At 54.2% G+C, this 16,489-nt stretch overlaps 1 long non-coding RNA gene across 1 annotated transcript; it reads left to right on the top strand.

Annotated features, from left to right (window-relative positions):
• The first annotated feature begins 12,680 nt into the window (after window positions 1–12,680).
• Window positions 12,681–13,274, top strand: LOC135302220 (uncharacterized). The gene is made up of 3 exons (XR_010363919.1): window positions 12,681–12,932; window positions 13,043–13,114; window positions 13,202–13,274. It is a non-coding gene; the product is annotated as an uncharacterized LOC135302220 (long non-coding RNA).
• The last annotated feature ends 3,215 nt before the right edge of the window (window positions 13,275–16,489 follow it).

Raw genomic sequence — 16,489 nt, 5'->3', positions numbered from 1 at the left:
CAAATCACATTCCAAAGCAACAAAACATGGAGAAGCTGAAGCTTCCCAGCTTCACAGGAGAAAAGACCCTGGAAAAAGGATTTTTCATAAAATATGTCTGTGACACTCGTAGAATGAGAACAGTTCTGTTTGGGAGCCCAAACATTGGTGCTAAACAGGTTTATTCTCGGTTTTTGGGGGCAAGAGGAAAGAACTGAAGCCAGTTACTGTAAAATGCCTGCACAAGCACCAGTGCAAATCACAGCCAAAGGAAGGATGAAGCCAAGGTGTCCCACAACCACAGCCCAAGCAGCCAGAGATCCTCCTTCAACCCTGGCTGCATTGAAACCCCACTGACTGCCAAGAAGAAAAGCGCCCTACTGAGAGCAAGCAAACTTAAACCTCCGCCAGGACACAAATTTAGAGGGAAAAAAATCAGACACACTTCCCAGTGAGAAGGGTTGGAACTCTCTGCCCCCCAGCACTTGCCCGGCAGGCAGGTTCACAAAGGTGCTGGGAGCTAAGCTGTGCCCTGCGAGGGAACAGAGCCAGCCTCCCTTCAGTGGGAGAAGGCGCGGCCTCAGCTGTAGCCCCGGGTGCCTGCGGTGGCCCAGGGCACGGCCATGGCTGTCAATGTGTTGGGCTGCAGCACAGGGCAGGCCGGAGCTCAGCAGCCTCAGCAGAGCCCAGGGCCGCAGACCTTCCCTGCCGGGGCCCGAGCCTGGCCCGGCCCGGCCCGGCCTGAGCAGCCCGGACTGGCCCAGGGGATGGGCTGCGCCCGCCCGCTGTGCCCACAGGCTGGGCCCAAGCCTTTGCAAGAGGCTTTCTCCCAGCTTGGCAAAACCTCGGCCAAGTGTCCCTGTGCTGTGCTGAGAAGAGTAAAAAACCCCCTCAAATTTAACCCTGCTGCCCAACGCATGAGGGATCCCTGCACACCTTAGGAGAGGTCATCAATACTCCTTTGTGCCTCATGAGAGATCCCTGCACGCCTCTGCAGGGACCCCAAAATATCCCTTTGTGCCTCGTAAGGTCCAGGCCCAGATGATCCCCCGGAAGGAAATTTGCCCTCAGCCCAGGGACGCTCAGCATGGGCTCCCCCTTCCCCTCGGGGCCCTGCGCTGGGCACAGCAGCCCCTGCCTGGCTCCTGCCTGCCCACACCGTGGCCATCCAAGGCTGCTCCTGGGCATGGAGCTCAGCCAGTGCTGGTGCTGGGGGGGCTTTGCTGGTGCTACCACATGGACATAGCTGTGAAAACTCTATTTCTTTATTTAAACATAAAATAGGGGCCAAGCCCTGCCCTGCCAGACAAGGGCTGCCCACCTTCAGTCCTGGCCGGGGAACAGGACCAGGGGACTCCGGGGCAGAGGGTCTCGTTGAGGAGGGATGGATTTGGGGATGCCTTCATTATGGTGGTGCAGCCACGGCAGGGCAGATAGGGGCAGAAGTGAAGAGCTGGGATAAATTGTCAAGTTGTCGTTGTCTCTATTTTTAGGATCATTTTCTGAAGATGCACAGGAGCACCTGTGGAGAGAGGAGCAGGCTGAGGCCCCAGCTGCCAGTGGCACACAGGGACCCTCCTGCACAGCAGGGCCCAGAGCTGGCAAGGCTCCCCAGCACGGCTGGAGCTGCTGGCACAGCTGGGCCCAGCTGGACAGCTGCCCCTCAAGGCCCCGGCCAGCAGGGCACGGCTCTGGGCAGGGTCCCTGGCCAAGAGCGGGCCCCAGAGTGCCTCTGCCTTTCAAGGGCAATCTCGGCCCTGCTCTTTCTCCTCCCCACCTCCCTCTGCCTCTGCCCTGTGCCCCTGGGGCTGCTCTTGGCCAGGCAGCCTCAGTGGGAGCCAGCACTGGCTGCAGCCCCAGCGGGGCCCCCAGGACACGGCCCAGCAACTGAGAGGCCAATGGAAGCACTGGGCAGCAGCAGAACCCTCAGCAGAGTTATTTGGAAAATCATGGACTGGCCACAACTCCACTGCAGACTCTCTGGGAATGTTCCCTGACTATGAGCAGCCTGTAAAGGTAGCTGTTTGAGGTGGAGAATCGCAAAACACTCACGATTTTCTCTTCCAGCAATACCAGATTCCTGCACAGCACATCATCAGGCACAGTGCCGCACCAGCCACAATGGCCATCAACTTAATCAAACAAGGTGTTCCCCAGCAGAAAACTCTTCTCATGCTTTTCCAGATGATGTCAGAATGTGTTGAGGTGCTGGCTGCATCTGTGGGAGCAATGGGGAGCGTGAGCCCGTGCTGTGCTGCACTGCTGAGCTGGCAGCACGGTGGATACGGGCAGGATGTTCTCTGTTTCCCCCAGAGCTGGGGCCTGCAGGCACTTTGCTGCCCTTTGGCACAGGCCTGCTCAGTACCCGAACCCCTGAGCCTGCACACCGTAATTCCTCTGTGCTGTGCCATTCTGCTCCAGGCAACACTTGTCAAAGACATGGATAAGGAGAAGGAAAATGGCCAGCGTTTTGGAGCTGCTCCAGGGCCCTCCCTCCTGCACAGAGCGGCCCCTCCAGATGTGCTCAGAGACTGGGAAATTGCAGGGGATCTTAGGGTGTGCATGGCCTGTGATGCATGGATGCCTTCCCACTGTGCCTGTCATGGCGTGTCCAGATGTGCAGCCAATGCCCCCGGCTGCTGAGTCCCAGGGGAAGGCTGAGGGAAATGAACCCACCACGCTGGCTGTCCACACCATTCAGGAGTTTTTCCAGATGTTTGGATTCCTCCAGGGATGTACTAGCTCCTATAGGTTTCTTCTTCCTTCTTGGAGGACCTTAAGAGAAATATTTCCATTTCCCAGGAATGGATCCCACAAAACGAGGGCTCAGCCTGTGGGGTCAGCAGGCACACGCTACTCACCCCTGCCATGGGAGCTGGGCCTGCCTGCAACATCCACCAAAGTCCTCCCTGCAGACACACCTGTAACACAACAGCCACAGAAGCTTCTGCCATCTCTGCTGATCTGCACGGGCATCACTGAGCCGCAGGAGCGGTGAGGGGATCGCGCAGGGTGAGGGCACACACGTGCATGGTTCTGTGCTGGCACCTGCAGCGATGCCCCCCTGGCCCAGCTTTGGGCTCTGAGCTGGCAGCTCTCCCAGGAGAAAGGCCTTGACCTACCCTCAGCATCGCCCAGAGGCTCAGTAATGGGTATGCGTTGGGAATCCAGATCGTCTCCATTCACAGGATAGTCTTCGTCTACAGGATCATCTTTGTCAACAGGCTCATCTTCATCATCAGGATCATCATCAGGGTCATCTGCAAAGAAAGGCAGGACAGAACAGTTCCTTTGACCCTGCTGAAGGTTCTCCTTCAGGCCTGAGTGGCAGTGAGGGCACCTGGGTTCTTGGTGCCCTCCAAGGCACTCCCTCAGCTCTGCCTCCCACTCAGGAGCAGGGGGACCTCGTGCCTGCAGTGGCCCCACACTGGGATGGAAGGAGCCCCTTGCAGGGCAGTCAGGGCAGAAAGGATTCCCTGGAGCTGCCAGCAGCTGTAAAGCCAGCCCCGGGCAGGGCCAGGGCTTGGCAGTGGCAGCAGGAGCAGCTCAGGCTCCCTGGGGCTGGCAAAGGAGCTGCCAAAGGCTCAGCCCCGGGGCACAGCCCTGGGCCCGGCCCCTTCCCTCTCTGCTCTTCTCCCTGGCTGCACAGAGCACATGGAAGGACACACTGGCATTTCCCACGGGAGGAAGATGGACAGCTAAATGCTCCTTCCTCCCACTGAGAGCAATCCTGTGAGATCATTGTTGGGTACAAGAGTACAAATTTGGAGGCCAGGATTTCCAGAATCCATCAAACTTTGGAGGATCTTAAGGGAAATCACAAAGGAATATTACTCTGGACAATGATTACACTTAGACAATGATTATTCTGTTAGCGAAGGGTTGCTGATAACCTACCACCACCAAGCTCCAAGATCCTTAAACTGTGCTTTAACAAATGACGGAAGTCACGTTCCCAGTCTAGAAAGGAGCACAGATGGGAACTGTTCCATGCTGTGCTGGGATCCCCTTGTATAGGGAACTGAGCACTGCAAGGGGGTCAGGTAATGCTGTGTGCCCGCACTGCCATACAGCAGAGAGGGCAGCTGAAGCCTCAGCAGGGCTCAGGCCCAGAGGCACAGCAATTACCTCCGGGGCCTGTGCCAGGCATCGCCTCCCTTCCTGCAGCAGAGGCTGCCATGGAGCCACTGCTTCCTCTGGGAAATGCTGCCTTCAGCACAGGCTCTCCTTCCATCTCTGCAGAAAGGAGAAGGGAATGCCCCATCAGGTGAGGCTGTTCACCAATGGGAATGTGGCATCTTCAGGAGGCAATGCTTGTCTCAGTAATGGACAAGATTCAGGAGAAAGACCAGGTTATTGGGGCTGCTCCAGGGCCCTCCCTCCTCCAAGGAGCTGCCCCTCCAGATGTGCTCAGAGACTGGGAAATTGCAGGGGATGTCAGGGTGGGCATGGCCCATGGTGCAGTTTGGGCTCCCTCGCAGCTGATGCCAAATGCCTTCCTGCAGGGGCTGGGCAGAAGCTGCAGCCAGGCCAGGCTGGGAAACAGCCCTGCAGGGCATGAAAGCAGCAGCAGGGCAGCGAGGCTGCCATGGATCCCTTCCTGCTGTGCCTGGCACAGCGTGTCCAGATGTGCAGCCAAAGCCCCCGGCTGCTGAGTCCCAGGGGAAGCATGAGGGAAATGCACCCACCACGTTGTCTCTCCAGGTCACTCCCGATCCTGTGCATGTGTTTGGATGTCCCGAGGGACTTCCTGTCTCCTCTAGGTTTGTTCCTCCTTCTCAGAGGACCTTAAGAGAAGCATTTGCATTTCAGGTGAATGGATCCCACAGAACAAGGGCGCAGCCTGTGAGGTCAGCAGGCACACACTACTCACCCCTGCCATGGGAGTGGGGCTTGTGTGCAGCAACCAGGAAAGGAGCCTGAAAAGTCTTTGCTGCAGACACACCTGTAACTCAACAGCCACAGGAGCTCCTGTCACCTGGTGCCTACCAGGCTGTCAATGATTATTCTTTTAGGAACATTGACAACATACCTTCAGGAGGCTTAAGAGGCTGGAAGTCTTCATGGAGCCAAGCTGCTGGAGAAGCCTTCCTAGCATGCTCATCTAGAGGGGAGCACAGATCTGATCAGACCCATTTCCATGGTGTGCTGGGATCTCCCTCTGCCTGAGGGAACTGGGCACTGCAAGGGGGTCGGGTAAGGCCGTGGGAGCCAGATATCAATGGACAAGGCCAAAGCTGCACAGGGGCCTGGGGAGCTCTGGACTGGCTCTGGTCACTCTCCACCCTCTTTGCAGGCCCTGTGCAACATCTCTGGAGTGGTGGCTGGAGGAGCCCAGAGCCCGTGGGGGCTCTCTCCCTCCCACAGAGGAAATCCACACTAAATCCTTGGGGGAAACTGCAGCAGGCAGTGCCACAAGTGTCCCTCCCAACCTCCGTCCCTCCTTCTGCTGGGACAGCTTCCGCAGCCCAAGGGCACATATCCAGGCTCTCTCAGGACACACTGGAGCCTTGCTCTCCCCCTCTGTCCTTTCCCCACCATGCGCACTCCGTGCAGTCACTCCCAGGTTTCAGGAAGTGTTTCCCACGCAGGGACCCCAGCAGGACTGCTCAGAACCCGAGTGCCCTGAGCCTGCTCAGGATAATTCCCCTGGGCTGTGCCAGTCTTGTCGGGGCTGTGCCTGCACTGCCAAGCAGCAGAGAGGGCAGCTCAAGCCTCAGCAGGGCTCAGGCCCAGAGGCACAGCAATTACCTCCTGGGCCTGTGCCTGGCATCGCCTCCCTTCCTGCAGCAGAGGCTGGCACAGAACCACTGCTTCCTCCGGGAAACTCAATCTTCACCACAGGCTTTGCTTCCATCTCTGTAGAAAGGAAAAGGGACAGATGAATCAGGTGGGGCTCTTCCCCAATGGGAAGGCGGCATCGTCAGGAGGCAATGCTTGTCAAACACATTAATAAGGTTCAGGAAGTCATCCAAGCTTTGGAGCGGGACCAGGGCCCTCCCTCCTCCAAATCACCACCCCTCTGGAAATGCCCTGTGACCGGGAAGTTGCAAGGGATCTCAGGGTGGGCATGGCCCATGGTGCAGTTTGGGCTCCCTCGCAGCTGATGCCAAGTGCCTTCCTGCAGAGGCTGGGCAGAAGATGCAGCCAGGCCAGGCTGGGAAACAGCCCTGCAGGGCATGAAAGCAGCAGCAGCAGCGGGGCAGCGAGGCTGCCATGGATCCTTTCCCACTGTGCCAGGCAGGAAGTGTCCAGATGTGCAGCCAAAGCCCCCGGCTGCTGAGTCCCAGGGGAAGCATGAGGGAAATGCACCCACCACGCTGCCTGTCCACCTCACTCAGGACCCTATTCATGTGTTTGGATGCCTCCAGGGACTTCCTGTCTCCTATAGGTTTGTTCCTCCCTCTTGGAGGACCTTAAGAGAAGTATTTGCATTTTCCCCGGGAAGGATCCCACAGAACCAGGGCTCAGCCTATGGGGTCAGCAGGCACACACTACTCACCCCTGCCATGGGAGTGGGGCTTGTGTGCAGCAACCAGGAAAGGAGCCTGAAAAGTCTTTGCTGCAGACACACCTGTAACTCATCAGCCACAGAAGCTCCTGTCACCTGGTGCCTACCAGGCTGTCAATGATTATTCTTTTAGGAACATTGACAACATACCTGCTGGAGGGTTAAGAGGCTGGAAGTCTTCATGGAGCCAAGCTGCTGGAGAAGCCTTCCTAGCATGCTCGTCTAGAGGGGAGCACAGATCAGATCAGAACCCATTTCCATGGTGTGCTGGGATCCCCCTCTGCTTTAGGGAACTGGGCACTGCAAGGGGGTCGGGTAAGGTCTTGGCTGCCAGATGTCAGTGGACAAGGCCAAAGCTGCACAGGGGCCTGGGGAGCTCTGGACTGGCTCTGGTCACTCTCCACCCTCTTTGCAGGCCCTGTGCAACATCCCTGGAAGGATGGCTGGAGCTGTCCAGGGCCCGTCGGGGCTCTCTCCCTCCCACAGAGGAAACCCTCCCCAAAGCCCTGAGCAAAACCATCCCCAGCGCTTCCCAGGGAGCAGGGAGCGCTGTCCCGGGAAAGGGGAGCCAGGCTGCCGGCTCACCTGCTCCCCGCGCTTGCAGCGGAGCAGCCTGGGCAGCCCTGGCAGGCAGGGCCACGGCCAGGAGAAGCAGGAGGAAGAGGCGCAGAGCAAGGGCCATGGTGCCTTGCCCTCTGCCAGTCCCACAGCTCTTGCTGCCACCGCTGTCCTGTCACTACTGTCCCAACGTCAGCACCGCTGCTGCCACCGCCGCTGCTGCCGCAACAGTTGTGCTCCAGGACTGACTGCTGGCTCCTTTTGCTGCTGTGCAACCAGGGGGCTCTGGCACCTCTGGCACCTCTGTGACCTCAGGGCCTGCTGTGTCCTCAGCCTGCTGTGACCCGTTTGCGTGCTGTGACCTCATGGCCGGGGCAGGTTTTTGTGGGAATGGATCTCAAGAGGTGCCCTTCCAGCAAGGAGAGTGTGTCCCTGCTGGTAGCTATGTGCAATCTAGCTGTTTTTCACAAGAAGCGAGCTATACAATATTGGACACGTGAGACATTTCATGGTTCTACATGCCAAAGCAATGTCACGTCCAAAATTCAACTCACGTTGGCCATTCCCACTATTGCAGGCAGCCCCAGCCCTGCCCCGCTCCCACCGAGGCCGTGCTGTGCGCTGTGCTGGCCTTTGACCCCTATTTCAAAAGTGGAGGACTTGATGCCATAGCTTACAAAAGTAATGCAACACAGGCCATCAGGGGAGCTGCACACTTTAGGGGACACCCAAACCCACTGCACATCTTATGGGTATCCTCCGCCACCCTAAAATCCCCCTGTGTGCCATCACAAGAGACCCCAGACCCCTGCTCTATTTACAGGTGTCCCTTGACCCCTGCACACCTTTCCACATACAGTAAATTCCCTGCACAATTTTTGGGGGCCCCCAGCCCCTTGCACAGCACAGAGATGATCCAAAGCTGCTGTGTGCCTTTAGAGGGAGCCAAACATAACACTCAGGGAGCAGCAACAGGGCTGAGCCACCTTCTGTGTGTGCTCACCACGTGTCCCTGGGGGAACAGATGAGGCTTGGGGGCAAATGGCCTCTCTGCTCATAAGAGATCTGGGAGTGCCACAGGTTCAGTCTCTGTTGGGCTCTGAGCTCACCCCTCAGGCTATGAAGGACTTCCTTCAGAGTCCAGCCTCATTCCATTGACCTCAAGGCATGCACTTTCTAGGTGGTTTCCCTCTTTTCCTGGGCATGCCCCTGGAGGAAGAACAGGCCCAGATGATGCCACGGAAGGAAATGTGCCCTCAGCCCAGGGACGCTCAGCATGGGCTGCCCCATCCCCTCGGGGCCCTGCTGCTGGGCACAGCAGCCCCTGCCTGGCTCCTGCCTGCCCACACCGTGGCCATCCACGGCTGCTCCTGGGCACGGAGCTCAGCCACTGCTGGTGCCGGGTGGGCTTTGCTGCTGCTACCACCAGGACACTGGGTCACAGCTCCATCTCTTTATTGCAGCAGAAGAGCTGATTTGGGAAGTGCTGTGTTGCCCCATTTCTTCAGCCCCACTAGCTGCCCACACCCACAGTGGCACTGGGCCGCCCCCAGAAAACTGTCGAATCTGGGCTGTGGCTGCAGGGCACAGCTGCTCTACAGCACAGGTGGACTGCCTTGGGGGTAGGAATGCCCTGAGGGTAGGAACAAGGAACAGGGTGAGGTCTGCTCTATGTTTTCCAAAGGTGATTATTCTACAGACGATCGGGGCAGACCAACACTGCATTAAAGGCATACACCAACTTCCAAACTTGGCAGGGTCCCAGGGGAGGATCCAATCTTTAGCCAATTGGGAGAAACTGAGGGTGGAACACCAGGCGGGGAATACAAGGTTTAAACCAATTGGGGATTACAGGGGAGGGGAAGAACTTAAACAAACCAATGGGGTTCCGAAGGATACAAAATTGATAGGGAAGTCTCTAGAGCAAGGGGCAGGCTTGGAGAGGGGCTGACATGCAATGGGAGGAGGAACAGTGAACAAAAGGGCAGGTCTTTGGAGAGATGGACGAGTGGGGCAAAACCAACATCACAGGGGGGAAAGGAGCAACCCATTAGTAATAAAATATGCTATAACAATACAAAATAAGGGGAGGGGTTTATAAAACTGTCTGTTAGGACCGAATTACAATCAAAGACATGAACTGCAGTGGGGAAGCTCTGATTCAAGGTTCAGTTGAGCACTTCCAAATTATTTCCTGGCAGAAACAGATGGCCCAACTTGCCCTTATCACATGGAAATAAAGGGTTCCCCAACAGCAACCCATTCTGAGGCCCTTCTGGGCATCGGGAACACGTGTTGTGGTGCCGGCTGCATCTGTGGGAGTGATGGGGAGCATGAGCCCGTGCTGTGCTGCACTGCTGAGCTGGCAGCACGGTGGATACGGGCAGGACGTTCTCTGTTTCCCCCAGAGCTGGGGCCTGCAGGCACCTTGCCGGCCCTTGGCACAGGCTGTGCCAGCCAACAAAGCCCAGCAGGCCGGGAGGAGAGCCCGGGGGCAGCGCAGCTGCTTGGGCAGTGGCTGCTGCCAGGGACACGGGCCAAAGCCATCCCTGAGCAGCCACTGCCACCCCTGGCCCTCCCTGCCCCATGACAGCTCCCCCAGCCCCAGGGGACAGACTGTCAAAAAGTCCACAGCCAGCAAAGAGATTGTCCCAGGAATTGTGTGCTGCTTTTCCTCCCTCCAGTTGTAAATCCCTCAGACTGCTGTAAATGCCCACACGTGCTCTGATCAGCCCCTATGCTTTTCCACTCTGCTCTCAGAAATTTTGCAACAAATCCACCAATAAATTCGATGTTACATCTCTGAATTGCACACTACAGTTTCCTTCATTTTTCCCAGTACCTGGAAGTTTCTATATTTAGTAATGCCCTTGAGGATCTCTGATTCTTTTCAGTATTTGGGTTTTTTTGTATTGAGACAGACGATACAGCCTAATTCATTTTAGTTTTTGCAGGTCTGGGTTTTTCCTCAGCATGATGGTTTACTTATTATCAAATGTAAACTTGTTTTTATTTATGGTTTTTTTTGGTTCGCCAAGGAATTATTTTGACAATCTGTCATTCACTTCATAGTTAATGTTCCGTAGAAGAACAATTTGGACTCTCTTTTTATAGAAATATAAAGATCTCAGAAAGCTGTATTTTTAATTTTGAGGACACTCTTTCTTCCCACTCCCACCTATAACAGTGATCCCTTTTGAAACATCTCTGAGGACATGTGGAGTTATTTGGGAAATGCTTGGCTTAACCTGGGTAATGGGTTACTATTTTCAGTGCTATAAACCTACATTGCTTCAAGGTTCACACCACGGTCCTGATTTGTGGCTCAATGCATGGATACCTGCCTGAATTAAAACAATGTTTGTGAGGCAGCTGAAGAGCTTAGACCTCAGAGATTAAAATTCCTGGGAGGAGGAGGAGGAAGAAAGGATAAAATCCTGTTTCAAAAGCTGTTTTCTCACTTCTAGTATGCCAGAAGTATGGTAGACTACACCTATCTTCAAATGTCATTTACTTACAGAACAACTCTCTACAGTGCCAGACTCCAGGAGAAATGACTCAACACTTTGCCTCCCAATGCATCAGCTTTAATTCTAGTGAGAGGTAGGCCTTAATTACAGTCTGATTAGAGCAAATCAACAAAGCAGTCTTGCCGTTGTGTGAATGGCAAGAGGAATTTGCTTGTGAACAGATGACTATGTCCCACTCAGTAATGAACAAAATTTGCCCTGACTTGGAAGAAAGTAGACAAGGAGCAATGCAGTATTTGGGGTTTATCCAGGGATAATTGTGGCAAGAAGCTGTAACAACTTACCTGTTTTACAGAACACAAGTACTGATATGGCCAATAATGCACCCACATGAAGGGATCTTCAGGACATTCCTTTATTTCTCTAACCAGGAATGGGCAGCAAAATGCTGGCATTTATCTGAACTGGAAGCCATGTTCCTCTCCTGTTTCTCCTTGAGCACACTGAGTGCTATTTGCAGACTTCACTGTCCAGCCCATCAATCCTCTCGTGGCCAATTGCTAAATGGCACAAGTACCAAAATACAGGTGCCAGCATAATCAGCCCAGCACTAATGCAGCACTGCTTTGATGGTGCACAGGAGCACAGAATGGCTTGGCTTGGAAGGGACATTTAAAGGCCATCTAGTCCCAATGGCCTGCAATGAGCAGGGACACCTTGAACTAGGTCAGGTTGCTCAGAGCAGGAGCTTGAATGTCTGCAGGGATGGATGTCCACCTCTCTGGGCAACCTGTGCCAGGGTTTCAAAAGCAATAGTGTAAAATATGTGTTTCTTTCATCTAGTCTGAATTGACCATCTTTTAGATTAAAACCATTCCCCCTAGGTCTGGTCATGAAAGGCTCTACTAAAAATTCTGTCCCATCTCTTTACAAGCCCCCAGAAGGCACTGAAAGGCATCAATCACGTGTCCCTGGAGTCTTCTGTCTTCCAGGCTGAACACTGCCAGCTCTCCCAGCCTGTCTCCAAAGCAGAAGGGCTCCAGCCCTCAGAGCATTTTGTCCCTCCTCTGAATTTGATCCAACAGGTCCATGTCCTTCCTGTCTTGGGGACCCAGAGCTGGATGCAGTACTCTGTCGTGTTAGAGACTGAGACACTACAAAGCAACACACTCCATTTCCAGAAGGCTTTAAACCCTGTTTTTATTCTAGCCTGCATGCTTTTTCTCCATTTTTACAAAGCTCTTAAGTTTACACTTTACTCATTGGTCACGAGATACAAACAAAATACTCATTGAAATAGGGAGTTGTAGGTTTCTCTTATTTATCCTTGTTTCTTTCTTGGTTTCTATGTCAACAACCTTGGTAGAAAATTCTTTCAGGGGTTAGCACGGATCCTCTTATCAAACTTCTCAATGGCTCACAGAAATCACTGTAAAACCTCTTCCACAGTACTCCAGGTGGGGTCTCACCAGAGCAGAGAGGTGGAATCACCTCCTTCAACCTGCTGGGCACTCTCCCTTGGACGCACATGGCTGGCTCATGTCCAGCCTCTCTTCTAGCAGCAACCCCAAGTCCTTGCTGGAGCTGCTCTCCATCCCTTCATGTCCCAGCCTGTGAGATCAGCTGAGCTGGGACTGTGTCACAGCCCTTGGGCAGAGCAGCTGGGCAGGATGAGCTCCCTCCCGAAGAAGGCAGATCCAGCTCCCGAAACAACTGCACCCTGGCCATGAGCTCACAGCAGGCTCTGAGGTGCCAGAGGTCCCAGAGCCCCGTGGTTGCACAGCAGCACAAGGACCCAGCAGTCAGTCCCTGAGCACAACTGTTGCGGCAGCAGCGGCGGTGGCAGCAGCGGTGCTGACGTTGGGACAGCGGTGTCGGGACAGCGGTGGCAGCAAGAGCTGTGGGACTGGCGGAGGACAAGGCACCATGGCCCTTGCTCTGTGCCTCCTACTCCTGCTTCTCCTGGCCGTGGCCCTGCCTGCCAGGGCTGCCCAGGCTGCTCCGCTGCAAGCGCGGCGAGCAGGTGAGCCAGCAGCCTGGCTGCCCTTTCCCGGGACAGCGCTCCCTGCTCACCGGTAAGTGCTGGGGATGGTTTTGCTCAGGGCTTTTGGGAGGGTTTCCTCTGTGGGAGGGAGACCCCAGAGGTCTGGGGCTTCCTCAGTTTCCACTCCAAGGATGTTTCACAGAGCTCGGAAATAGTGTGGAGAGTGACCGGTGCAAGGCCATAGCTCCCCAGCCCCTGGTACTGCTTTGGTCATGGCCATTGACATCTGGCTCCCATGGCCTTATCCGACCCATCCTCATGAAGAGGAACTACCTTTCTCTAATGTCCTCGAAGAGACAAGACCCAAGATACAGAAGACAAAAAATCCCTGGAGGCAGCCAAACATCTGGACCAGATGATGAGTGCACAGGTGAGACGCCATGGTCAGTGCATTTCCCTCCCTTTCAGTGCCCAGATCCCTAAGGCAGAAGGAGATTCCAGTACACCATGGAAACACTTCTGATCTGTGCTCCCTTCTAGGTGAGGGTGCTGGGATGGCTTCTCCAGCAGTGGGGATGGAAGATGATTTGGAGCCCTTGGGAATTTCTGCAGGTTAGTTCACCAGTTTCCCTCAGAGAATAATTATTGTAAGCCTGGAAGAACAAGGTGACAGAAGCTTCTCTGGCTGTTGAGTTACAGGTGTGTCTGCAGGGAGGACTTTTCAAGCCCCAGGGCTGGATGCTGCACACAATCCCAGCTCCCATGGCAGGGGTGAGTAGTGTCTCCCTGCTGACACCGCAGGCTGAGTCCTATTTTTGTGGGATCCATCCACATGAACTGGAAGTACTTTTAAGGTCCTCCAACAGTCAGTACCAAAGAGGAGACAGCAAGTTCCTGGAGTCAGGAAAACATCTGGGCCAGATGCTGAGTGACCTGGACAGATGCTGTGGTGGGTGCATTTCCCTCCTGCTTCCCCTGGGACTCAGCAGCCAGGGCCTTTGGCTGCACACCTGGACACGCCGTGCCCGGCACAGCAGGAAGGGATCCATGGCAGCCTCGCTGCCCCGCTGCTGCTTTCACGCCCTGCAGGGCTGCTTCCCAGCCTGGCCTGGCTGCAGCTTCTGCCCAGCCCCTGCAGGAAGGCATTTGGCATCTGTTGCCAGGGAGCCCAAACTGCACCATGGGCCATGCCCACCCTGAGATCCCTTGCAATTTCCCAGTCTCCAGGCAGATCACAAGAGGTGGTGGTTTGGAGAAGGGAGGGGCCTCTCCAATCCCAAAAGCTCATCTGATTTCCTGATCCTTGTCCATGACTTTCACCAGTGTTAGCTTCTGAAGATGACACCTCCCCAATGGGGAACTGTCCCATCTGATCCATCTGTCCCTTTTCTTTCTCCAGCGATGACCCAAATTCTGGCACAGAAAGTGGCTGTTCCAGGAAGAAGCAGCGGCTCATTGGCAGCCTCTTCTGCAGGAGAACAGGCAGTTCCAGGCACTGGCACAGCAGGTGATGGCTCCAGTGTCTCTTGAGAGGGCCTGAGCCTGTCCCCTGGGGCTGGGGGAGCTGTCACGGGACAGAGAGGGCCAGGGGTGGCAGTGGCTGCTCAGGGATGGCTTTGGCCCGTGTCCCTGGCAGCAGCCACTGCCCAAGCAGCTGCGCTGCCCCCGGGCTCTCCTCCCGGCCTGCTGGGCTTTGTTGGCTGGCACAGCCTGTGCCAAGGGCCGGCAAGGTGCCTGCAGGCCCCAGCTCTGGGGGAAACAGAGAATGTCCTGCCTGTATCCACCGTGCTGCCAGCTCAGCAGTGCAGCACAGCACAGGCTCACGCTCCCCATTGTTCCCACAGACGTTATCAATGAAACAGGAATATATGCCCCGGATGCAGTGCGCCTCCCAAGAATTGTCTGCCCCCAGGATGTGCGCAGGACCTGCATGATAGGCACGGTGGTGACAGTGTTCACTGTGCCACTTGTGCTGATAGGCTGCTATCTTGGCATTCGCAAGCTGTACGAGCTCAGACGGTCAGTTGTTGATTTTTCTCCACAGTTTTCTTATAACTCTACTTCTGGCATTGGTAGCATGACTGGGAGTCATGCTACTGTGGAATTGTGGCCAGTCCATGGTTGTCCAAAGAACTCTGCTGAGGGTTCTGCTGCTGCCCAGTGCTTCCATTGGCCTCTTATTTGCTGGGCCTTGTTCTGTGGGTGCGCTGGGGCAGCAGACAGTGCTGGCTCCCACTGAGGCTTCCTGGCCAAGAGCAGCCCCAGGGGCACAGGGCAGAGGCAGAGCAAGTTCTCAACAGCATTTGGGCAGCACAGCTCAGGACAGGACAGGACAGTGCTTATTTAGTACCTCATGTAAAGTTTTACAGTAAGAGTGGTGTTGCAGGTCAAGCAAATTTGCTCCAGATCAGTGTTAAAACAAATCCAACGTGATGAAGGTTTGGCTTTGGCCTTGAGACTTTGCTCTTTGTGTGAGCCCTGCTCTGGATTGATTCCCAGTCAATCTTGGAGCTGGTTTTGGGCGAAGGCTCATCCCAGCCCTGAGCCTTGTCAGTTCTCTGGCCTCAAAGGGACAGCTGAGACTGCACTGCACATGACTGGTGTTCAAGGCTCCATTATCAAAGAGTGTTGAGATGTTTAAATTACTGTATTCTTACTACATGGCTTTTGTTATGAAATTTCTTCATTAGTTTTTAAAACTTAATTGTAATAAAACTTCTTTTCCAGTGCTTTTTCCAGTTATTTGATATAGTCAGTGATGGCCAAGGTATCCCATGGCTGAATTAGAAGACTGTAAGTATTATAAAATGAAATAATGTTGACACTCTTAGGTCTTTCACAGACTCCTGAAACTTATGTTGGTTTGATGTGACCAACAGAAGAGTTTGGCTCTGCTTTTAATTGAAACAAGCAGCAGAGCTGGAACCTGTTGAAGAGAGTCTCTTCACAGCTAAAGCAAACTGCCAGGGTTCTTTTATTCCAGCTCTAAGCAGGAAGATAAAAATCTCTCAGCAGTTAATACTCCTGACCAGTAACTGATATAAACTAGGCATTTGGGCTGTTTGCTGCCTCACCCCTGAGTTCCTCAGAGCTGCAGCTCCCTGTTCTCTTGGCAGACAGGGGCTGGCTATGGATGACACTCACGTCTCTGGCCTGGTGCACACCAGGTCCACACATGAGCTGAGGGATCATCCTTGCACACCCCATCCTGGAAGAACCCAGGTCATTGATGAGTCTGACACAGTTTGATGCATGGTAGCAAAAGAAGGCAAAATAAAGGCTAGAATTGGTACCATTCTTTAATATGCTTTTGCCACCAACATTATCCAAGTTCCTATGCTTGTTTTCCTGGAGAATTTGCACTCAACAGAGCTTCAGCGCCTTTGATCAAATCAGTCTTAAGAGCAGCTTGGGGCTGGTCAGTCATTTAGATGTGAGCACTGCCTGGGGTCCAGGCAACAAAAGAACATAAGCTGCAGGCCACCCATACAGCTTTTCACCTTAATGAGCACAAAGCCTTTATTTTTGCCAACGGAGGGATGTTGGGAGGATTTTTGCACCATTGGGCCAAGGCACAAGGCTCTGGATCTACACAGCATTTTGGTAAGGAGGGGAACACAGGTGGGGGCAATCCAGGCTGTTAGCAGTGCCCCCACCCCCTGATTAGGGACAGCACAATTGCTTTTAGAGCTCCTTAACCAGCTGGTGAAAAAGTCATCTCCTTTTCTTGCCCCCTGCACACTGCCAGGCAAGTTGAACAGAAAATCTGCCTCTTCCTCCATGATTTCTGAGCACCAAAGCAAAGAACCACAAAAAAAACCCCAAAAACCAAAACAAACAACAACAACAACTACAACAACAAAAAAACCCAAACAGCTAAAATACAAATAATTTTTTGACCAGTCAAAGCTTTTTTTAGAACTTTATAAGACTGACTGAGCCAGTGCTGAATTAAGAGTGGCACATGTTATGTGTCTTGCACAAAGT

This window comes from Passer domesticus, chromosome 6 (genome assembly GCF_036417665.1).
Source record: "Passer domesticus isolate bPasDom1 chromosome 6, bPasDom1.hap1, whole genome shotgun sequence".
Lineage (NCBI taxonomy): Eukaryota > Metazoa > Chordata > Aves > Passeriformes > Passeridae > Passer > Passer domesticus.
The sequence above is the reverse complement of the archived record's forward strand: the minus strand, read 5'-3'. Positions and strand labels throughout refer to the sequence as shown.